We start from the raw sequence: 15,334 nt of genomic DNA on the forward strand, positions 1-15,334 counted from the left end.
ACCATAACCCAGGTCATGGCCTATTGTTGACCACACTTTGCGTTTAAGTCACTGAGAGACCTTTTGAGTTACTTTGTGTGAGTGTAAGGCCGACGCAGGCCAGTCTGAGTTAGACATTGGTTGGACTGTTGAAAACTAGGTGAGCTCACTTGTGTGACACCCCCTGCTCAGGCAAGCTGATAACAGTATCTTTGTTTCTATTTGTGACAAGATGCTCTTTACTGACCGTGACTCAGAGTTTTTCTGGTGCAATTATACTCACAGTGCACTACTTTAGACTGACAAAACAAATCAACAAATCTTTTTTACTGTGTCCCATAGTTCTAGGTGATGTTCAGGTTTATATTTAGAAATAAAAGGGAAGTTTAAAAGAAAAAATAATAATTTAAAAGGTATCTGGAATGTCAGAAAGCCAGGGGGTTCCAACCACAAGATATTTTTTTAATACTATCCAGTCCTGGAATATCTTTAAAAAGCAGCATTTCTCTAATCTTAATTGCTCTTTGAAATGTGGCTTCTTTATGTTGAAAAACTGCTCTAAAAGAGTGTTTACCGATCTTTTTTAATTAATTTTTTTAAGGAAAGCTGTATTGTATAGATCCAGATCCTTTTGCTTCATACACACAATAATTTATCTGTACAACTCCTTTCACTCTCATGGGCCCAATCCTACAGGGCCTATTCAGGCAAAACTCCCAATAACTTCAGTGGAAATTTTGCCTGAGTAAGGACTACAGGTTTGGATGCCCAGGGGCTTATTGAAGTCAATGGGAGTTGTGGGACTGAGACTTAAAATAAGATAGTTGGTCTCTGGATCTTTACAAGTGCAAACCAAAGACGTATTTCTTGAATGGACTTTTTAAAACTACAGTCATGTTTCAAAAATGTGTGAAGGCGTTGAAAAGGGAGCAACCCAGCTCAGAAGGGAGGAAGGTGGTGAGGAGGACAGACCTACCCTGAAGACTCTTGACAAGAGTGCCGGAGAAGCCTCCCTGAGGGAATCAGCCTGTATGCTGAGCCCGATTAGGGCTGACAGTTGGGTTACCTTTTCTTTTCACCTTATCTGGGACTGAAGGCAGGCAGAGAAAAGCAGCGCTGGGAAGTGACCCAGGCAGGGTAACTCAGAAGGCATCTTGGGGGCCAGACACTATTGACCCTCCTAGGGCCTCCTAGGATCAGAGCCTGATGGAGTGGGTGCCCAGGCTCCCCTACCATTGCTCCCATGACAGGAGGGACTTGAACTACCTGTCTGCCTCACTGCACCTTTGATTAGAGGAGGACCAAGACAGTCAGATCAACCTGCCGGGAGGGGGTACAAGGTGTGCTAACCACTAGGCCACGTAAACCACCAAAGACACTATTATACAGGCTGAAGGGTATTTCACCTCTTCGGGCTGATCTGAGTGCAATTCACAAACAGTCCATTACCACCTGGCTTGCAATGAAATGAGATTTATTTAACATATAAAGCCAAAATCAGACAATGAAATAAATGGTCTGCATAATATAATAGTCTTAAACTCTATAAAAGTTAATTTAGATAGGTACCATTTGGGTTAGTTAGAGGGAAAAAGCAAAGTCTTCCATTTCTACAGAACACATCTTTCCCTCCCCGGCCCAGGCTTGTCCTGACCTGACAGGGCTGTATGTTGCAGATATTCTCTGGTATCAGGTGCCTCTAGTCATCCTTTCGCCTGCTTCTTATCAACTTGGGGTCCCTTGGTTATACTTTTATATTTCTTTTCTCTCTCCCCCAACAAGGCCTTGCCACAAAGATATTTTCCTAAATGTACTACTCCAGGAGGATATGACATTCTCTTATGAAATGTCCATTGTATGTTTCCGAAATCCATTTGAACTGCACTTGCTGCCTTGGACAAATGGTTTGGTTCCTGTTTCTCCTGTGCTACTTTTACAGTGTAAAAAGGCTTTGGAAGGGGGACGCAGCCCAATTTCACATCTTATTTCCAAATAAACATTCTCAACTCCAAGGACTATCTGCATGTTTTTCCAGCCTAACAAGAATGCGTTCTGCACATTAATTATCCTGCTTGGAGGTGTCATCCTGAATCCAGCTCATTGTCTGCCTTTAAAAAGACGGAACTCTTTTATGTTTTTAATAATTCTTACTTAGTGTTATTCTACTCTAACATCACTTGTTGACAGAATAACATCCATGCATCACAGTCTTGTGTTCAATTGTACAGAAGAAATTTTTTTTTTGGTGGGATATGTTACATTCTTTAATACAAACAAACACCAAACCCTTTCTGGATCAGATGTAACTTCAGTAAAAGTAAATTAATTAAATTGGACTCCATGAATAATTCATAACATGTAATTTTGAGAAGTGGCAATGTAAAAATAAGGCAGTAGATTTATGTGATAGGAAAATATCATTTTTGTTATTTAGACAGGAAGTGAACATTTGTTTTGATACACCATTCACTACATGCTAAAATAACGGAATAAACTAGCATTTGTAGTTTCTTTAAAAATGACAAGTTAATTTAAAAATCAACCCTGAGCTACAGGCAGGTACATTGCTGTGTAGCTTTTAAAATCACCTACCTTACAGCAAGGCATAAACATCTGAAGTAGCTGATTTTAATCTGATAGTTGGCAATGTGTGTACCTCCACATGTAAGATCAGGCTTGATCCCATAACACTTGCTTTTATTATTTGTTTACAATCCGATGCACAGGGTTTTTATAATAATTTCTGTACCTCACGTTTGAGGGAGCACAGACACTACTCATGTCAGTTGCTGCTGGGTCTTCACATCATAGAATCATAGAATCATAGAATATCAGGGTTGGAAGGGACCTCAGCAGGTCATCTAGTCCAACCCCCTGCTCAAAGCAGGACCAATCCCCAATTAAATCATCCCAGCCAGGGCTTTGTCAAGCCTGACCTTAAAAACTTCTAAGGAAGGAGATTCTACCACCTCCCTAGGTAACGCATTCCAGTGTTTCGCCACCCTCCCAGTGAAAAAGTTTTTCCTAATATCCAACCTAAACCTCCCCCACTGCAACTTGAGACCATTACTCCATCAACCTAAAGGGATTGTGGAGGGGATAGAGTCATGGCCTGGCTCACTCTGAGCACTCAATATAGCAGCAGAAGCACTTTGTACCATTGTAATGGACAGGCAAGTTCCACACAGTGCTGTGCACAATTGCTCAGGGAGGGAATCTTCTCAAGGCCCGAATCACAATTTTGACCTACAACCTCTCTCTGAGCTCCTGCCGTGGTGATGCAATTCTGGACCAGCCCCAGTGCAAGTCAGTGCCAAAATAGCACCATTTGGCCCTAGTTTTATGCATAGCTGGAAAGTTCTTGATCACCTGTGATGATTTGGAGAATCTGAATCGATGTACAGCTTATGAATTCCAGTATGATTTTATGAACTGTCTGTGGTAAGGAGACAGAGCGTTGGCACGGACATAAAACCATAGAATCACGGAAGAGTAGGGCAGGAAGAGACCTCAAGAGTTCATTAAGTCCAGTCCCCCAGTGCTGAAGCAGGACCATCCCCGACAGACGTTCATCTAACCTGTTCTTGAAAACCTCCAGTGATGGGGATTCCACAATCTGATTTGGAAGCCTGTTCCATAGCTTAGCTATCCTTATAGCTAGAAAGTTTCCCTTATATCTAACCTAAATCTTGCTTATTTTAGATTGAGCCAATTACTTCTTGTTCTACCTTCATCACCATCCTCTTTATAACAGCCCTTAACATATTTGAAGACTATGATAAGATCCCCCAATCAGTCTTTTCCTCAACACTAAACATGCCCAGTTTTATAATCCTTTTCATAGGTCAGGTTTTCTAAATCTTATACTTTTTTATTGTTCTCCTTTGGACTTTCTCCAATTTGTCCACATCTTTCCTAAATTGGGGCACCCAAACTGGATGCAATATGCCAGCTGAGGCCTCACCAGTGCCGAGTAGGGGAGGTAATTATTCTACTGTGTCTTATATACAATACTCCCGTTAATACACCCTAGAATGATATTAGCCTTTTATGCAGCTGCATCAGATTGTTGGCTCATGTTCAATTTTTGATCCACTATAGCCCCAAAATTCTTTTCAGCAGTACTACCACCTGACCAGTTATTCCCCATTTTGTAGTTGGGCATTTGATTTTTCCTTCCTAAGGGTAGTACTTTGCACTTGTCCTTACTGAATTTCATCTTGTGGATTTCAGACCAATTCCCCAAGGTTATTTTGAATTCTAATCCTGTTCTCCAAAGTGCTAGCAACCCTACCAACTTGGCATTATCCACAGATTTTATAACCACACTTCTACTCCATTATCAAAGTCATTAATGAAAATGTTGACTAGTACTGTACCCAGGACAGACCACTGTGGGACCCAAATACATATGTCCTCACAGTTTGACAGCTGACATATCTACTTCTGAATTGGCTGATTGTTACGAACTATCAGCACATGAATAGATTTTACCTGAGGAGAACAAAATAGTAACTGCATACTAGGGGAAATCAGTTATTTCCAACTTCTCTGGAGAGGGCTAGGGTTTGGAAAGTAGACAGTCCCCAAACAGGAGGACAAAGAACCATGGTGTTGAGGCTAGCCTTTAAACTATCAAGATTGGGTGGTCAAGAAGACTCATAGAGACACTCAGGAAGCATTGGTCAAGAGAGAAATAGAGAAGAGCATGCTTTTGTAGCAGAGGGATCCTGTTTAACTGTGTGACCAGCCAACATCAAAGCCAGAGATTCCACAATTCAGAGGAGAAGCCATGTGCATAAGGGGAGTATCCTTGACTTTCCAGTGGACTGACATACTGACAAAGGTTGGGGAGTAGCACTGTATGTAAGGGAGCAGTATGACTGCTCAGAGCTCCGGTACGAAACTGCAGAAAAACCTGAGTGTCTCTGGATTAAGTTTAGAAGTGTGAGCAACAGGAGTGATGTAGTGGTGGGAGTCTGCTATAGACCACCGGACCAGGGGGATGAGGTGGATGAGGCTTTCTTCCGGCAGCTCGCGGAAGCTACTAGATCGCATGCCCTGGTTCTCATGGGTGACTTTAATTTTCCTGATATCTGCTGGGAGAGCAATACAGCGGTGCATAGACAATCCAGGAAGTTTTTGGAAAGCGTAGGGGACAATTTCCTGGTGCAAGTGCTAGAGGAGCCAACTAGGGGGGGCGCTTTTCTTGACCTGCTGCTCACAAACCAGGAAGAATTAGTAGGGGAAGCAAAAGTGGATGGGAATCTGGGAGGCAGTGACCATGAGTTGGTTGAGTTCAGGATCCTGACACAGGGAAGAAAGGTAAGCAGCAGGATACGGACCCTGGACTTCAGGAAAGCAGATTTCGACTCCCTCAGGAAACGGATGGGTAGGATCCCCTGGGGGACTAACATGAAGGGGAAAGGAGTCCAGGAGAGCTGGCTGTATTTCTAGGAATCCCTGTTGAGGTTACAGGGACAAACCATCCCGATGTGTCGAAAGAATAGTAAATATGGCAGGCGACCAGCTTGGCTTAACGGTGAAATCCTAGCGGATCTTAAGCATAAAAAAGAAGCTTACAAGAAGTGGAAGGTTGGACATATGACCAGGAAAGAGTATAAAAATATTGCTCGGGCATGTAGGAATGAAATTAGGAGGGCCAAATCGCACCTGGAGCTGCAGCTAGCGAGAGATGTTAAGAGTAACAAGAAGGGTTTCTTCAGGTATGTTGGCAACAAGAAGAAAGCCAAGGAAAGTGTGGGCCCCTTAATGGATGAGGGAGGCAACCTAGTGATAGCGGATGTGGAAAAAGCTAATGTACTCAATGCTTTTTTTGCCTCTGTCTTCACGAACAAGGTCAGTTCCCAGACTGCTGCGCTGGGCATCACAACCTGGGGAATAGATGGTCAGCCCTCTGTGGAGAAAGAGGTGGTTAGGGACTATTTAGAAAAGCTGGACGTGCACAAGTCCATGGGGCCGGACGAGTTGCATCCGAGAGTGCTAAAGGAACTGGCGGCTGTGATTGCAGAGCCATTGGCCATTATCTTTGAAAACTTGTGGCGAACGGGGGAAGTCCCGGATGACTGGAAAAAGGCTAATGTAGTACCAATCTTTAAAAAAAGGAAGAAGGAGGATCCTGGGAACTACAGGCCAGTGAGCCTCACTTCAGTCCCGGAAAAATCATGGAGCAGGTCCTCAAAGAATCAATCCTGAAGCACTTACATGAGAGGAAAGTGATCAGGAACAGTCAGCATGGATTCACCAAGGGAAGGTCATGCCTGACTAATCTAATCGCCTTCTATGATGAGATTACTGGTTCTGTGGATGAAGGGAAAGCAGTGGATGTATTGTATCTTGACTTTAGCAAAGCTTTTGACACGGTCTCCCACAGTATTCTTGTCAGCAAGTTAAAGAAGTATGGGCTGGATGATTGCACTATAAGGTGGGTAGAAAGTTGGCTAGATTGTCGGGCTGAACGGGTAGTGATCAATGGCTCCATGTCTAGTTGGCAGCCAGTGTCAAGTGGAGTACCCCAAGGGTCGGTCCTGGGGCCGGTTTTGTTCAATATCTTCATAAATGATCTGGAGGATGGTGTGGATTGCACTCTCAGCAAATTTGCGGATGATACTAAACTGGGAGGAGTGGTAGATACCTGGAGGGCAGGGATAGGATACAGAGGGACCTAGACAAATTGGAGGATTGGGCCAAAAGAAATCTGATGAGGTTCAATAAGGTTAAGTGCAGGGTCCTGCACTTAGGACGGAAGAACCCAATGCACAGCTACAGACTAGGGACCGAATGGCTAGGCAGCAGTTCTGCGGAAAAGGACCTAGGGGTGACAGTGGACGAGAAGCTGGATATGAGTCAGCAGTGTGCCCTTGTTGCCAAGAAGGCCAATGGCATTTTGGGATGTATAAGTAGGGGCATAGCGAGCATATCGAGGGACGTGATCGTCCCCCTCTATTCGACATTGGTGAGGCCTCATCTGGAGTACTGTGTCCAGTTTTGGATCCCACACTACAAGAAGGATGTGGATAAATTGGAAAGAGTCCAGCGAAGGGCAACAAAAATGATTAGGGGTCTAGAACACATGACTTATGAGAAGAGGCTGAGGGAACTGGGATTGTTTAGTCTGCGGAAGAGAAGAACGAGAGGGGATTTGATAGCTGCTTTCAACTACCTGAGAGGTGGTTCCAGAGAGGATGGTTCTAGACTATTCTCAGTGGTGGAAGAGGACAGGACAAGGAGTAATGGTCTCAAGTTGCAGTGGGGGAGGTTTAGGTTGGATATTAGGAAAAACTTTTTTACTAGGAGGGTGGTGAAACACTGGAATGCGTTGCCTAGGGAGGTGGTGGAATCTCCTTCCTTAGAAGTTTTTAAGGTCAGGCTTGACAAAGCCCTGGCTGGGATGATTTAATTGGGGATGGGTCCTGCTTTTGAGCAGGGGGTTGGACTAGATGACCTCCTGAGGTCCCTTCCAACCCTGATATTCTATGATTCTATGATACATGTTGAGAATGCTCCAGAGTAATGAGAAAAACCCATGCAGGGAAATGAATGTGGCTTTTATTACTACTGAATCCATACATCTTCCCTGCTATCTAAGTAAAGAGTAATTATGTTTAGAAATGTTTACAAAGCCTATATGTGTATCTGTTTGCTTTATGTATCATTTGCCTCTGAAGAGTTAATCTGTAAACCGAAAGTGCTCACAAGATTGGAGCTCTGGGAAAAGATGAATGTAAACTATTGTGAAAACTTGGAGGGTCAACACTGATTCTGACCCTGAGGCAGCTGACCTGCATTATCTCATTTCTGTGAAAAGGTAGCAGACAGAGTCTATACCAGTGAAGTATGCCGGAGAGGTCAAGGAGAGAGACAGCCTACTGAGATCCAGGGAAGCTTAAAAGCACATGAATCTACCATGTTGGGATCCAACACAGGGGTCGAGCATTTTAGGACCCAACACAGCAGCCTGGTGAGTGGCCAGCAGAGGGAACTTTACCCGGGCTGTCTGTGACAGCGTCCCGTGCAACAGTTCAGCAAACACCCTCTGCTACTTGCAGCTGAATATTATTCTCTAGTGCAGGGGTCGGCAACTTTCAGAAGTGGTGTGCCGAGTCTTCATTTATTCACTCTAATTTAAGGTTTTGCGTGCCAGTCATACATTTGAACTTTTTTAGAAGGTCTCTTTCTGTAAGTGTTTAATATATAACTAAACTATTGTTGTATGTAAAGTAAATAAGGTTTTTGAAATGTTTAAGAAGCTTCATTTAAAATTAAATTAAAATGCAGAGCCCCCCGGACTGGTGGCCAAGACCCGGGCAGTGTGAGTGCCACTGAAAATCAGCTCATGTGCTGCCTTTGGCACGTGTGCCAGAGGTTGCCTACCCCCACTCTAGTGCATACACCCCTGATAGCCCTAAATGCTGTTTTGGGAATGCTCATTTCAAGACTGATGTAGTGGATTCCAGCCTTTAAAACATTACTTTCCTGCAGATTAGGTTGGAAGCTGCCTGAACATTGGCATGCAAGAGCTAATGTGCAGCTCTCCAGTAATGAGCTGTTGGACAATCTACAGCCAAGTGGCTCCGCTTCTTCTTACTAACATCATGAAAAATCCACTCACCCACTCTTCCACATGGAGTGGAAAGTTTTCCTGGGTGAGAACCATCATCTTTTGCAGAAATTAAGCTCTTATTTTAACACAAGAGTCTCTAGGCTTTTTAGTTTCAAAGAAAAAAACTTCCAACTATGAACTGAGGATAAGTCATGCAGGGCCAACTTCCCAATTACAAATAAATGCATCTTACAATAAACAGTACAAAACTGGTTTATTCCTTTAAATTGCAGTGGTCATGGCTTTGGTGGGGTGACAGATATTTTTTTCACCCTGGCTAGTGTGCTTCGCCCTTGGGCTGGTAGATCCTGGATATATTTTTCAAGCCATTAGCAAGTTGGAATGTATTTTCTACTTGTTGCTTGCAGTTCAATTGTTCGGTGATCACAGGTGCAGCACATGCCACACAACCCAACTAACCGTTCCTGGACTGCAGTGTTACTCCTTTGGTGCTGGAGAATATTTGGCTGAGCTGACCCGATTTTCCTCTTGGCAGTTCGTGGGAGTCACCATTTTTACTGCTTGGATATTGTTCTTCATTGGTCTCAGCCAGCTTGCACAAATCAAACCTTGCAAGACTTCCCTAAGGAAGATACTTATTGAGCATAAAGCAAACAGCTGGGAATAAGGTGGGGATGGAAATTGACATACTCGAGGTGAACAGTATATCTCAGGTGTTGCAGCCCTGTAAATGGCAATATTGTTTGATTCCTTTTCTCATTTTGTCTGGTCAGATATTCTTTCAAGGATCAGTAAAAAAGGCTCAAATGTGTGGTGGTAAATTCCTCAGTTCCGTCATGGAGTGACTGTGACAACCATGATGATGCTGATGATGGTAGGTAATGGTGCTGCTGCTTCTCCCCATATCCTCAAGTGCAACTCGGAAAAGAGATGTCCAAATGGTGTGGCAACCAGGGCCTATTAAAACTGTAGCCTCACCTGATAATGCCTCATCAGCAGTTTCAGTGCAAAGAGGTTGAGATCACATAACTTTGCCACTCTTTAACCAGACTGAAATTTTCCATACCAACTGTCTGTCCTAGGCTCAATATTTTTTGGGAAAAAACAATGAGGAGTCTTTGAGGCACCTTAGAGACTAACAAATATATTTGGGTATAAGCTTTTGTGGGCTAAAACCCACTTCATCAGATGCATGGAGTGAAAAATACAGTAAGCAGAATATGTATTACAGCACATGAAAAGATGGGAGTTGCCTTACCAAGTGTGTGTGTGTGTGTGTGTGTGTATGTGGGGGGAGGTGTCAGTCCTAACGAGGCCAATTCAATTAAGGTGGACGTCGCCCATTTCCAACAGTTGACAAGAAGGTGTGAGTATCAGCAGAGGGAAAATTACTTTTTGTAGTGTCCCATCCACTCCCAGTCTTTATTCAGGCCTAATTTGATGGTGTCCAGTTTGCAAATTAATTCCAGTTCTGCAACTTCTTGAGTCTGTTTTTGAAGGTTTTTTGTTGAAGAATTGCCACTTTTAAGTGTGTTGTTGAGTGTCCAGGGAGATTGAAGTGTTCTCCTACTGGTTTTTGAATGTTACAATTCTTGATATCTGATTTGTGTCCATTTATTCTAGAGACTGTCTGGTTTAGCCAATGTACATGGCAGAGGGGCATTGCTGGCACATGATGGCATATATCACATTGGTAGATGTGCAGGTGAATGAGCCCATGATGGTGTGGCTGTTGTGGTTAGGTCCTATGATGGTGTCCCTTGAATAGATATGCAGACAGAGTTGGCAACGGGGTTTGTTGCAGGGATTTGGTTCCTGGATTAGTGTTTTTGTTGTGTGGTGTGTAGTTGCTGGTGAGTATTTGCTTCAGGTTGGGGGGCTGTCTGTAAGCGAGGACTGGCCTGTCTCCCAAGGTCTGTGAGACTGAGGGATTGCCCTTCAGGATAGGTTGTAGATCCTTGGTGATGCACTGGAGAGGTTTTAGTTGGGGTCTATAGGTGACGGCTAGTGGCGTCTGTTACTTTCTTTGTTGGGCCTGTCCTGTATGACTTCTGGGTACCCTTCTGGCTCTGTCAATCTGTATCTTCATTTCACCAGGTGGGTACTGCAGGTTTAAGAATGCTTGATAGAGATCTTGTAGGTGTTTGTCTCTGTCTGAGGGACTGGAGCAAATGCGGTTGTATCTTAGAGCTTGGCTGTAGACAATGAATTGTGTGATGTGGTCTGGATGAAAGCTGGAGGCATGTAGGTAAGTATAGCTGTCAGTAGTTTTCCAGTATAGGCTGGTGTTTATGTGACCATTGCTTATTTGCACTGTAGTGTCGAGGAAGTGGATCTCTTAAGCTAAAATGACTCAACTGTTTCTAAGAATGAAATTAAGGGAAAATATATTGCCTTGCCCATGTTAAAAAAAGTCTTACAACCATTTTGCCGAGAAGCTCTATCATGTCCATGCTTTAGAGCAAGGGCTTGAAATTTGGGTGGATGGTTACCCTTGGTGTTAGGGACGTGCCTTTTCTCATCACTATGAAAACACATCCAAATGTGGCCAACTTATGAACCTCTCAGTTTGCACATGCTCAATAGAGACTTGATAGAGTTTGTCAGCTAACTTCTCTGATGATTGTCTGCCCTGAGCATGTTGCAGCCCATGGATGCAGGGAGTGATCAGACCTTTCTCTGCATTTGCTGCTCCTGGCTGCTGAGGGCTACTGTGGCACAGGGCACCATAACAGAGCAGGCAGACTGTCTCTCAGTTCTTGCCCTGCTGGCACTCAGGCAGGAGAGAGATCAAGAATTAGGGGAAAGGAGGAAGAAGGCATTACAGGAGTCAGAGGTTGGGGAGGAACATGGGGGTGGAGGGCAGGAGCTAGGGGGTTGTGGGAGGCAGCAGAGTTTGAGGAGATGGAGAGAGAACAAGAGTTGGTGGAGGGTGGAAAGGAGCAGAGATGATATTGAGGCTGGAGGGCATATATGCATAAAACAGAGGGGTTTGGATGGTTGCAGAGGGGGAAGGGCAGCAGTTGGGGTGGGGTGGGGTGGGTAACCAGAGAAGGGGAAGTGTTGTCACAGCCGGGACACAGACAGTCTGACCTAGTGGTCAAAGCAGGTATTGGGACTCAGGCCAAGACAGATTCCGGGAGGTCAGAGCCTAAGGAAGGCCAGAAGGCAAACTGAGAGTCAAGTGTCAGGAGGCAGACAGGGTCATGAGATCAGAGGCAGGAGATAAACTTGCATGCAGAACCACAGATCAATAACCAGAGTCAGGTCAGGTCAGGAGAACAGGAAGCACAAGGCATGCAGTCCAGAGCAGGGTGGATCCCAGCTATATCCCCGGTTCCTGTGTTCGGTTTAAATAGGGGCTGTGGACCAGTCAGGGCCCCCAGGATTCTGCCAATCAGTTCCCAGGACTGGGGTTTTTTGTCTGAGTTCAGCTCATATTCTGACAGTAGTTGGTGGGTCCCTGGATGGCAGGCTGGAACCTGCTAGTGCCAAAGAACCCTGAGGACCAGCATTTAAGATCCCTGACAAGTACAAGATGTTGGGGGGGCTGGATAGGAGCAGAGGGAGATGGGTGCAGAAGCTGTGGGATGAATGGGGAGGGAAGCAGGAGTGGATCTTATATTTTATGGGTTGTGAAGGTAAATTAATTATTGTTTGTGAAACACTCAAATAATATAGTGCTGAGCACCATAGAGATGCCCATGAGGAAATTAATAATTTTGTGTGCAGTGCAGGGTTTGGATGGTGTATGTTTAATGTGGCCTGGGGCCACACAATGAATGAGAATAAAAATAAATATCAGATAACTACCCACTCATTGAATGGGTCAGGAATCCTGTGAATAAAAATAGTAGGTGATCAAGTAATTAAATACGGTTTCATAAACCCTCTGCACAAAGGGGGGAAATTAAGATTGCATTAAGCGATCTTAATTCTGGAATTGCCTAACTTTTGAGTGCTTGGCTTTGTAACCTAAATGTTGTTTTAATGTAGTCTTTTGGATGTAAAACGTAGTATAAATCCGGGGTAACTCAGATGAAGTCAATGGTTGATATTTTCAAAGCTGTCTAGTCAATTTAAACACAGACCTTCCATTAATTTTAATGGCCGGTCTGTGTCTTAAACCCATAGTCTGCTTTGAAAATCTCAGCCAATGTGTATCTGTGTATAGTATGTGAGAGGAGAATTAGCCCCGACATTTCTAGACTAAAATGACACCTGATATTTTTCACTTACTTTGGCTAATTTAAGAATGAAGGGGAGGGTTCAGCACAACACAATATATTTAGAATCCTTTCTTTTTTCTTGTTTTTCTCTTTAAGACTCTCCGCCGTTTGTCTGTAGTTTTACAAATGTGGTTTCTATTGTGGTTTCATCATCATATTGAAATTTCAGTGTAGCACTCAGACCAAAGGGAGTGGGGCACAGGAATGCTTTATAAATGAGATTATTGCTATTAATCTACATGATCCAAATCACTGGAAAAGATTTTTCCTCTGTCAATTACGTAATAGCTTTACTATTCTCATACAAATTTTCTGTGACATGAATAGGATAGAAAAATGTTGGCCAAGAATTTGTTTCTTTGTGCCATCAAAGGCATCATCACAATTGTCTTCACAGTAGTTTTGGCACCTTTTGTAACTTCATATTCTTCACAGAGTAGAAGTTTACAATATATGTAAAGTTTTGTTGTGCTAATGCAAGCAGCCTGAGGGTTCTCCATGGTACTATAAGTTGTTGTCATATTTTGACTTCTGCACCATTGGATTTTGTGTATGTCACCTGCAAAGCAGTCAAAAAATTGTTTCTTTTTGTTGTTATTGCTAGTTCTCTGTGCCTTCAAAGGTTTTTCAAGACATTTTATTGTATTTTTGTGGGTGTATTGATACCATGCTTTTAAAACTAGTGGAAGATTTTCTATGGTACTTTTGGAACTGACAGTTTTTCTTTGAGCTTTCAAAGGCATTGCAAGATATGTGTTTGTGCTGTTATCAGCACTGTCAGTTTCTTTATGCAATAACAAAAGAGTTGTGCAATGATTCTCTGTAAAGGTATCAGTTTACGGTAGTCTTTTTGTGTGTGTAAAGAAGCCCGACTAAAGTTTCTTTCTATTGTTACTGGTGTGTCTGGTATCTGTACTGTAACAAAAAATTATAACTAACACCGTTAAGAAGTCATGTTGCAGGGGTACGATAAAACAGACATTTCCTATTCAACAATGCCAAATCTAGGAAATTGTACATAGCAGTAGTTAAATGATACATATCACTACAAAGACTGAGTTCCTTTCTAAAAGTTAAAATGTCTACAATATGCTATCATGGTTTGTTTGAGCTTCCATTGAACTAAATATAAAGATTCCTCTTAGCATTGGAGTTTTAATGGAATGATGTGTCATAAAACTGGAGTAATGCAGCAATGAATCAGGCTCTGTGTTTACTAGAAGAAAAGAGGCATCTGATCATCAGAGAAATTTTCACTAAGAAGAGAAAAAGAATAAGGTTTTTGACTTGGTATTTAAAATGACAGAGTCAAAATATGAAGAGAATTAAAAAAGTGTTCCAAGACCTTGGGATCAGAAGAGGAAGCACATAGTATTTTGAAACAGCAATAGAGGAATGAGTTGTCATAGGAAGAAAAGTCATAGGTTACTGCTGTAATAAAAGCAGTTAAGAACAGAATTTGGTCCTAGGTGTGTTTGCATAGTTTTGGACTTGTTGGACTGGTCAAAGAGAGGATTTTTAAAGACCAGTGTAGATAGTATTGCATATATTGAGATGTGAGATCACAAGCATGTGGTTATCAGAAGTAAAAAATTTGCAACTAAGTGGGATATTCAGAAGATGGGCTCAATTCTCCTCTCACACAGGTTTACACTGGTGTAGCTTCAGTGGAATTAGTCTTGATTTACACACATTTAAGAGAGAGAATAATGCCCTATATCTGCAAGTTCTAACATAATAAATAACCTATGGTCTTCAGTGAGCATTAGGATGTGAGTAAATACTGAGTCTGATGTTCAAGATTTGGCTCTACACAGCACATTAAGCTCTGACTCATGTTTGAGCCCAAGCCCCACTTCTGTATACACACACAAATCAGTCTGAATCAGTATAGCAAGCACTCCTAGGTCACAATTTGGGGGTGGGTGAGAGCCTAAGCCCCACTGTGACTCAGGTCCAAACCTTGTTTCGCAGTGTGATCACAGATCAAGCCTAAGACCCAAGTCAGAAGGTCTGCGTAGTACAACATGGACACATTAGTAAGGCTCTGAGACCCAGGTCCGGCAATTGTAAACCTAGGTTTACATGTACCAGGTTCACAATGCAGTGTAGATGCTCAAGCCTGGGCTGGGAAACGCTGAGTCTATGAGCCCGGGTCCCACAGATCCAGGCTTAGTTTCAGTGTAGACATACTCTTAGAAGTCTGATTCTGCTCTTGCTTACACCAGTTGTGAATTCTTGTAGGTTTGTAACACTAAATCTGAGGAAAAGTGACCTGTGATGAAATTTAGGCTACATTTGGAGCTAAGAGTGTGATTCCCAACTTGAGGGGAAGCTAGCATGCTACAAATAGTGTAGTCATGGTAGCATAGGCCCTGGCCACTTCGAGTACCAAACCCATGGAGTCCAGGCGGGTTTGTACTTGGGGCATCTAGACCATGCTGCCTTTCACCACTGCCCTTGCTACTGTGGCTACACTACTATTTTTAGTGTGCTAGCTTGATGAGAACTAGTGTGAATATGCCTACATGGGCTGGGAATC

The 15,334-nt window shown here is 43.1% G+C and overlaps 1 protein-coding gene across 5 annotated transcripts in view; it reads left to right on the forward strand.

The window, feature by feature from the left end:
• MSRA (methionine sulfoxide reductase A) overlaps nt 1–15,334 on the forward strand; it is a 450,230-nt gene that overhangs the window by 102,625 nt on the left and 332,271 nt on the right. Inside the window, exons 1-2 of one of the 5 annotated variants that reach the window (XM_073335659.2) lie at nt 7,412–7,960; nt 9,337–9,437. The exons of 3 other annotated variants lie outside the window; for them this stretch is intronic. The gene's annotated coding sequence lies outside the window, so the exon portion shown is untranslated. Of the gene's footprint in view, nt 1–7,411; nt 7,961–9,336; nt 9,438–15,334 lie in introns of those variants that run through there. One more of the 5 variants, XM_073335661.2, reaches the window with a different exon arrangement.

Source organism: Lepidochelys kempii, chromosome 3, assembly GCF_965140285.1.
Source record: "Lepidochelys kempii isolate rLepKem1 chromosome 3, rLepKem1.hap1, whole genome shotgun sequence".
Lineage (NCBI taxonomy): Eukaryota > Metazoa > Chordata > Testudines > Cheloniidae > Lepidochelys > Lepidochelys kempii.